This window comes from Mesocricetus auratus, unplaced genomic scaffold, assembly GCF_017639785.1.
Source record: "Mesocricetus auratus isolate SY011 unplaced genomic scaffold, BCM_Maur_2.0 Super-Scaffold_100037, whole genome shotgun sequence".
NCBI classification, from domain to species: domain Eukaryota; kingdom Metazoa; phylum Chordata; class Mammalia; order Rodentia; family Cricetidae; genus Mesocricetus; species Mesocricetus auratus.
In genome coordinates, this window is record NW_024429215.1 from 4,822,640 (window position 1) to 4,830,599 (window position 7,960).

The following is a 7,960-nucleotide window of genomic DNA, read 5'->3' on the forward strand; positions in this document are numbered from 1 at the left end:
TGAGTCACAGACTGGGACTGAACAGGGAGGACCAAGTAGTGAGTGACTACCCTCGGATACTCAGGCCTTAGGTTCAGGGATAGACCCCCAGGCTCAACACCAACAACTTCAGCCACACTAGCCAGCCACACTAGCAGGTCAGCAGGAAAGCCACCTGCAGGTAAATTGCTGCAGCATCGTCCCATTGGAACCTGTAATCTACAAGTCTTACTCTGCCCCAAACCCATCATCCCTGAAGACCTCAGTGGCTTCCCAAATCACTAAACCACAACATTTTTTAAAAACAGCCAAATTAATTCTCTTCTTTATACATATGTTAGGTTACTTCCAAGTCATTCTCCAACCCCCAAAACCAGTCTGACATTTATCGACACGTTTAATCCGAACCTATACTTGTTTCTAAAATGCTGATCTGTAGACTCAGTCTTGTTAGACGTACAATATGAAGACACATGCTGTTTCTGCCATCCCAAGATGAGGATCCGTGCCTATCATTCTCTAAAAATAAGTATCTGACCATCCTCAGACATCCAAAAAGGCAGCGTCACCATATATACGTCGTCCGTTTCTGTTCTCAAGTGTGAATGTCCACTAAGTACCTGTTGTGAGCCCTTTCTCTCTTGGACTTTTCCAGGGCTTTGTCTATTGTTTTCTTGTTATCTCCCTGACATTTGGGACGGTATCACTTGTTCTTTGCTTTGTGGTTGAGTCCCACTCAAGAAAAATGGAACCACTGATCGGGCACTCACGTGTGTTGCAGTGGATCATCTCTCTACAGGAGACCTGATTGCACAGATGGGCTCCTTGGCGTTGATGGTGAGGAATGAGGAAGAGGTTCCCTCTCTGCTTAGGCCTTGGAGCGTTTCCTCTTCTTTGAGTTTTTTGCTGTCTTCAGTTTGGGAATTCCTGAGGTGACGTCATTGTGGTCGTGATTATTAGATGTATGCTCTGGATTCTCATTGTTTCACTGCCTCCCGGAGCGCTTGCTATTCTGCTTGTCTGCCTGAGTGATTGCCTCTCTCTTGGATTTGTCCTGGCCATCCTTGCTGCTTCTGCCGGTGCTGTCACTGATGTCCTTGCTGCTGCCGGTGCTGTCACTGATGTCCTGGTGTGCTTCGAAGAGCTCCCCATGGCTGTCCACTTGACTGGTGCGGTTGCCTACCAGCTCCCCCATCTGATTTACACTCTGGATCTTCTCATCGCCCAGCTCCTGGCTACAGATCAGGTCCCTCCAGATGCAGTGCAGCACGTGCCTCTTCTGGGTGCCATTTGTCTCACGCTGGAACTTCTCGTAGTAGTCATGCAATTCTTTCAGGATCTTTTGGTATTTAGCATCGATTCCTGAATCAGAGAGACGTTGCTACTCTGCAGATCTAAAGACAATGACTACTTGGCTCCCAGGTAATCCTCCACATAGCTCCCCAGGTGGATCTGCTCCAGTTGGCAGAACTCAACATGGTTCACCCCAGAGGGCACTGGCGATTCGGTTTTTTTCTAGTTCCTCCAGCCACCCGGCGCACCTCAAACAGCACTGCCAAATGCAAAGCTCTTGACCTCCTGTGCTGCCCCCCTCCCCATGTCAATTAGGCCAGGCCAGGCTCCTCCTCAGAGGCCTCAACTAGGTAGTTTTATGCTCCCATTTAATCCCTTGATTAGGCCCAACAGTCCTCTCCCACTTTATTTCTCTCTCTCTCTCATGAGTAATCAATTGACTTATAATTAGATTTTGACTTACATATGATGTGTGAAAAAGGTTCAATAGAAAGACTAATATACCAGGAAAAAAACCCAACTAGATCCTTTGATACTACACACACCAGAATTGTTTTTATTAATTATTAAGCATTTGAACCTGGTATTGCAGTTATCAATTATCACCTCCATAATATTAATTCTTATGTGTAAGTGCTTTGCCTGCGTGTATATGTGTGCACTACATACAATGCTTGTGACTATTCACTTCTAACCTTGTATAACTTGACATGCATGCACTTGTGAGCCATGATATTACAACTGGAAATCAAACCGAGGTGCTGTACAAGCCTGTTCTTCAATGCTAAGACATCTCTCTGTTGCTAGCCTAACAGTTGAAAAGGCTGAGAACCCAAAAAACCTTAATAAATTTTCATGACACACAGCACATCACATAGCTTCCTTGTGTTGTGAATTCATATTAGTATAAAATATTTGCGGGTAACACCAACCTAATTGAAGGTCTAGGTCAGGCTCCCTTAGTAGAGGTCACTTTAATGAGCCCACCACTTCAGCACTCAAGAAAAGAAGTAAGTCTGCAACTGTTAACCCTTTGTAGCTAAGTGACATCTAATCAGGAGCACTTAAGAGCAGTGTCTGTTCTGGAGGATTTGCGTCCAGATCCCAGCAACCAAATGGGAGCTAATAATATTCAAAATGCTAGTTCCTAGTATTCACAGTAGTATTCTGGTCTCTCTAGTTTCTGTATGTATATTAGCAAACACCCTCATGCAGGATGAAAATAAAATGTTTCTATAGAAGACATCTAACCCTTATATTCTGGAACTAGGTATATTTATGTAACAAAACTATCTTTGGGTGCTCCTACTATTGTACAGTTTGTACTAAAGACCTATGCTTTCCTTCAATAGAAATTTGACAGATGCACAGAGTTTTGATGGTCAGTGTCATGAAAATTCATACATACTATAAGACATCCATTTAACAAGCTGCTCTTCCCTTATCAGTTCCCTATCTGTGTCTCTTATGCTACATTAAAAATCAAAGTTTCTGATGTCAAAGGCATGAACAGAGACACAGACTCTTCTCATGGCCCTTCCTTAATCTGTAGATTATTTCTAATTCTGATATATTAAGAGTACACCCTTTGTAAGTCTTTAATATTTTTCTCATATTTAAATACTATATAATTTTAGAGGTGTGTGTACGTATGTATGTGTGTGTATATGTATGTGTGTGTGTACGTATGTGTGTCTGTGTGTGTGTTTGTCTTTGTGTCTGTGTGTGTGTCTCTCTGTGTATGTGTGTGTCTGTCTGTGTGTGTGTCTCTGTGTGTGTGTCTCAGTGTGTGTGTATGTGTGTCTCTCTGTGTGTGTGTGTGTATGTGTGTGAGTGTGTCCTTATAAACATATGTGAGTCCAGGTACCCTTGATACCCTTAAGAGGACATCTGACCCCCTAGCTATAACCCTTGCTGCACACAATGATGATGTGGCCATGCTCAGAGTGAGCATCAACATTAACAGAGGGAGGAGAAGCTCCCAACCAGACTGAACAGATAATGACTTGGATGAGATTACAGATGGCAACGAGGTAGTTAGATGTTCCTGAAACTAGGAAGTATCTCATTCTTCTTCCAGGGTCTGTGACTTTGAAAGCCAGAAGCACAGTCACTGTTTTGGCCAACACAGTGGAAATAGCCACAGTGACTACAACTGCAAATGTGATTTGATACAGCATGCATGTAGCTGAAGAGCAAGGGGCAGAGGAAACAAAAGAAGAGTGAGATTAGGGAGATGTCACTGAGCTTCTGGTTATTGGCCTTCACAGTGGGAGTGCCATGGTTCTTGACAAAGACCACAAGTACCATAGCAGTGAATGCAGAAAAGCACAGGGCCATTAACGCAAGAGTCATCTCTAGTGGGTCTTCGTAGTTCAGAAAGGCCACAGCTTTGTGAATGCACTGGTTCTGCTCTATGTTGGCAAACTGGTCTACTGGACACTTCACACACTCATCCACATCTGAGGGAGAGAGAAATGTGTCATTAGATCACCAATAGTATTTTTATTGATAAGGCATTTCAATTTCATGTACAGAAGAAACATTGTAATATCTTCATTTATTGTTGAGAATGTCATTGAAGGACCTTACTGCATAGAAAATTTCCAGATCATAATGTTCATTATCTCTATGGGGCACAAAAGGAAAGAATTGTTTTTTGTCTGTTTAGGTATGTTGATGTAATCTCGTGACATGACATAAGTAAGCACTGATTTTGTAGTGCATTCTTGGGGATATGAAGAAATGACTTACACTGTTTAATTCACAGAGGCTAAATTCATTCATCATGTTTTTTTGAGTGTTTTTAAAATTGCATATTCCATTGAGTCAGTGCCTCTTGAAATCTTTACTATCTTGATGAATGCTGTCCCAAAGAGATTTGGAGACTGTGTCTTCTACTGGTACCTGAATTCTGATTATCTTTTCTAGTTCAAATTTGCTGACCCAAACATAATGAAATAAAAGCAACTATAAATGAAATCAGTGAGTTGTAAGAGTGTGAATAAATGAATTGTTGTATATACATATAAAAGTAACAAAAGATCTGATGAAATTAAATGTGATTGGGATTATATGGGGTAACTAAGAGGGTGATAGTGAGTGATGAATAATGATTGACAACTGCAAAAATAAAATATATCGTAAAGAAAGCTTTATTCTGTCTTCTGGCAGTAACAACAACAAGCTCCCATGTACTGTTCAGAAGAAGTTGTAGCCTCTCACTCAAGTAAAATGCCCCTTCATCTTGATTATACTCCATTGAGGAACAGACATCACTTTCCTCCTTCCCTAATTTTCATCTCTGTGTGATCTGGACTCTGTGAGTAGACTCAATGTTGAAGTAGATACTGATAAACAGCATTAGAAAAATAACACAAGAGCCCTTAAGACAGAGTGATAACACAGAATGTTGTGTTGTCTCATAGTACCCTATTTATTTTTATTTTTAATTTTTTTATTTTATTTAAATTAATAACAAGCTTGCTTCACCTGCTAATCCTAGCTTCCCCTACATCTCTTCCTCCTCTGCCCCCCTCCCCAGTCTCCCACCCAATGCCCACTCCATTCCCCAAGGAGGTTGAGACCCTCTATGTAGATATCCAGAGTCTGTCATTTCGTTCAGGGCACAGCATAGGCCCTCCCCCAAGATTCAAGGCTGAGAGAGCATCCTTCATTGTGAGACAGGCACCCAAACTCCACTTGTATGCCAGAAATAAATACTGATCTACTGACCAAGGTCCCATAGATTGTCCAGGCTTCCTCGCTTACAACCATATTCATGGGGTCTGGATAATGTCACATGCTGGTTTCCCACTCATCAGCTGTGACTCCAAGAGCTCCTCTTTGCTCAGGTGTTCAGGTCAGAAGTTTCTGTGGGTTTCACCAGCCCAGTCTTGATCCCTTTGCTCATCATTCCTACCTCTCTGTCACTGGGTTCTAGGAGTTCAGTTCAATGTTTAGCTGTGGGTGTCTGCTTCTACTTCCATCAATCACTGGATGAATGTTCTAGGATGGCAAATAAGGTAGTCATCAAACTCGTTATCAGGGAGGGGCATTTAATGTATTCTCTCCACTTTTGCTTAGTTTGCCATTTGGTGTCATCCTTGTAGATCCCTGGAAATCTCACCAGTGCCAGATCTTTCCTCAAACCTATAATGGCTCCCTCTGTTATGGTATTTCTCATCCTGCTCTCCTCTATTCTTCCTGATATAATTTTCCTGCTCTCCCATGTCCTCCCCTCCTTTTCTCTGCCTCTTTTTTCCTGGCTCCATTTCCCTTTCCCCATGCTCCCAATCTTCTCAGGAGATCTTGGCTCGTCACTCTTCCAAGATTTAGTTGCAGTTTTCAGATTCTTTGTCTTGTCTTCCCTTTACTATATCCCATGCATCAAATCAAACATTTTCCATCAATTTTCTTATGTTAAGGTTTGATCATAGCAACAGAATAGCAAACTATGAAGAATGGGCATCTGGAAAGAGAAATGACTCCTAAAATCTCAGACAACACATGCTAACCCCAGTAAAATACTACTGCAAAGCATGACAGAGTGTGAAGAGCAAAGAGCTGAATAGGCAGAGCCCAGTGGGTTTTTTTTTGTGGTGAGCAAGTGCTGAATGGATGTGTAGTAAGATGAACGGAGGAGTGTTTCCCAGTGTGGAAAGTCCTACAAAGACTACAAATGCAAATGCAGGGGGACCTGAGCAAAAGTTAGATTGTTTAAGGATAATGGTTGTATTTCAAACCAGCATAGGACTGTTCCAGACCCCCCCTGAACGAGGATGTCAGTTTGGAGGTCTTGTTAATCTATGGGACCAGTGATAGTAGATCAGTAGTTATCCCTAGGTCAGAAATGGACTTTGGGAACCCACTCCACATAAAGCAATACTTTCTCAGCCTAGACACAAGGCCTTCTCCAAATGATATGGCAGGCTTTGAAGATTCCACCATGGAAATCCCCATCTTCCCTGGGGAGCAGAAAGTGGATGGATTAGGGGGGTGGTGAGGTACAGGGGAGGAGTGGAGGGAGAGGGAACTGGGGCTTACATGAAAAACAAGCTTGTTTCTTATTTAAATAAAAGGAAAATATATGTAATAACTTGGATCATTATGAACCTGGTTGTGGCCATCTGTTTGCTGCATGAGAAGGTTCCTGATTCTTGCTTGCTCACTCTGCATCTCTTTATTTGTGTTAACTGCTATGTCAAAACCACAGCATCTCCTAGGCAAAGAATCATCTCAAGTTCTTCCCAACTGCTGAGAAATGCAGTGCTTCCTTTTCTGTTGTTGTTTTTGTTGAAACAGGGTCTCAGTGTGCAGCTTTCCTTTTTTCCATGTCTCTCCTTTTCATTTATTTTTAATTTGATATTATTTTAAGGATTGTTTTTGAAAAAGAATGTGGACAAAAATGCCTTTTTCTACTTTCTGCTCATTTAATTTAATTTAGGGTTTGATATGCATCACTGTCTTGCTAAAACTCACTATGTAGGTCAGGCTGCCTACAAAAAGGGTTTCCTACCTCTGTGACCAAAGAGCATGAATTAAAGACATGCACCACAACACACACCTGGCTCCACCTGAATTTGATGGGTCTTCTTTGTTTTTTATCTCCATGTGGTACAATGCTGTGAATATGTTTGTCACAGAAATCCTTAATACGTCAAGATTTATGTATTCACTTATGTCAGGTTTGGTTTCTTTTGTGTTGTGTTTTTTCTTTTTTCAATTTGAGTGGAGGTTGGAATTTGTAAAGAGTCCTTTCTACATAATTGGCGATAATAATTAAATTCTCTCCTTGTGTTTATTCATGTCTTATATTATTCTTATCTTCTGTATGTGTTGACTCAGGTTTGCATCCGAGGAATGAAGTCATCTTGGTTGCAGAGCCTGATCTTTCTGATGTGATGCTGACATCTCATGGGAGGTGTTTAGTCCGGAAGTGCTACATCCGTGTCCATCCAGGAGATTGTTCTCTACATGTACTTTTGTGCAATTTCCATGGATAGCAATGCTACACAACCTGTTATAGAAGTCTTTCACTTACTTTTCCTATGAAAGTGACAAAGAAATATTTGTTTTTAAAGATATTTAATTATCTTTGAGTTTTGATTAGACAATGTGATCACTGACTTTCAATTCTCACTGAAAACTATGTATAAATGATTGTAGTTTCATTGTTATTGCAATATTTGTCACTTTTCTAATAGTTGATTTTCTGACTGGTATTTCAGTGCTGGCTATATATTCCATTGACCTCTGGAGTTTACCTTGATAGTTAGTCTGAAGCAGTTCTTCCAATACTATCATAGTGTTGCCTCATAAGGTTCACCTTCTGTAACAGTTTTCATTATTGAGGTTTGGTCTGTCTCCTTCTATTATTAGGGTTAGGTTTGCTTGTTATCATAACCAGGTTTGACAGTATATGTATCTAAGCATTTGAGACGTATATCTTTTCATCTCCTCCTTTAAGAGCATTCTGAGTAGAATCTCTTGTTATCCAGATGGAGACTTTCTATAACTGGGGTTTCTCTCTTGCAGCCCTCAATTTTCATTCTTTTTCATAAAGAGTAATTTTAAATGAAGTAATTCAAGATGTTGAATCTTTTGTATTTAAGTGGCAATTTTATCTAGATGCCACATATCATGCTGTATTTTTGGAATTTATACCTACATTTTACTGGATTATATA

The 7,960-nt window shown here is 40.8% G+C and overlaps 1 pseudogene; it reads right to left on the reverse strand.

Moving 5' to 3' along the window:
* Window positions 1-292: 292 nt before the first annotated feature.
* LOC121135304 lies at window positions 293-7,578 on the reverse strand (annotated as a pseudogene).
* Window positions 7,579-7,960: the final 382 nt, after the last annotated feature.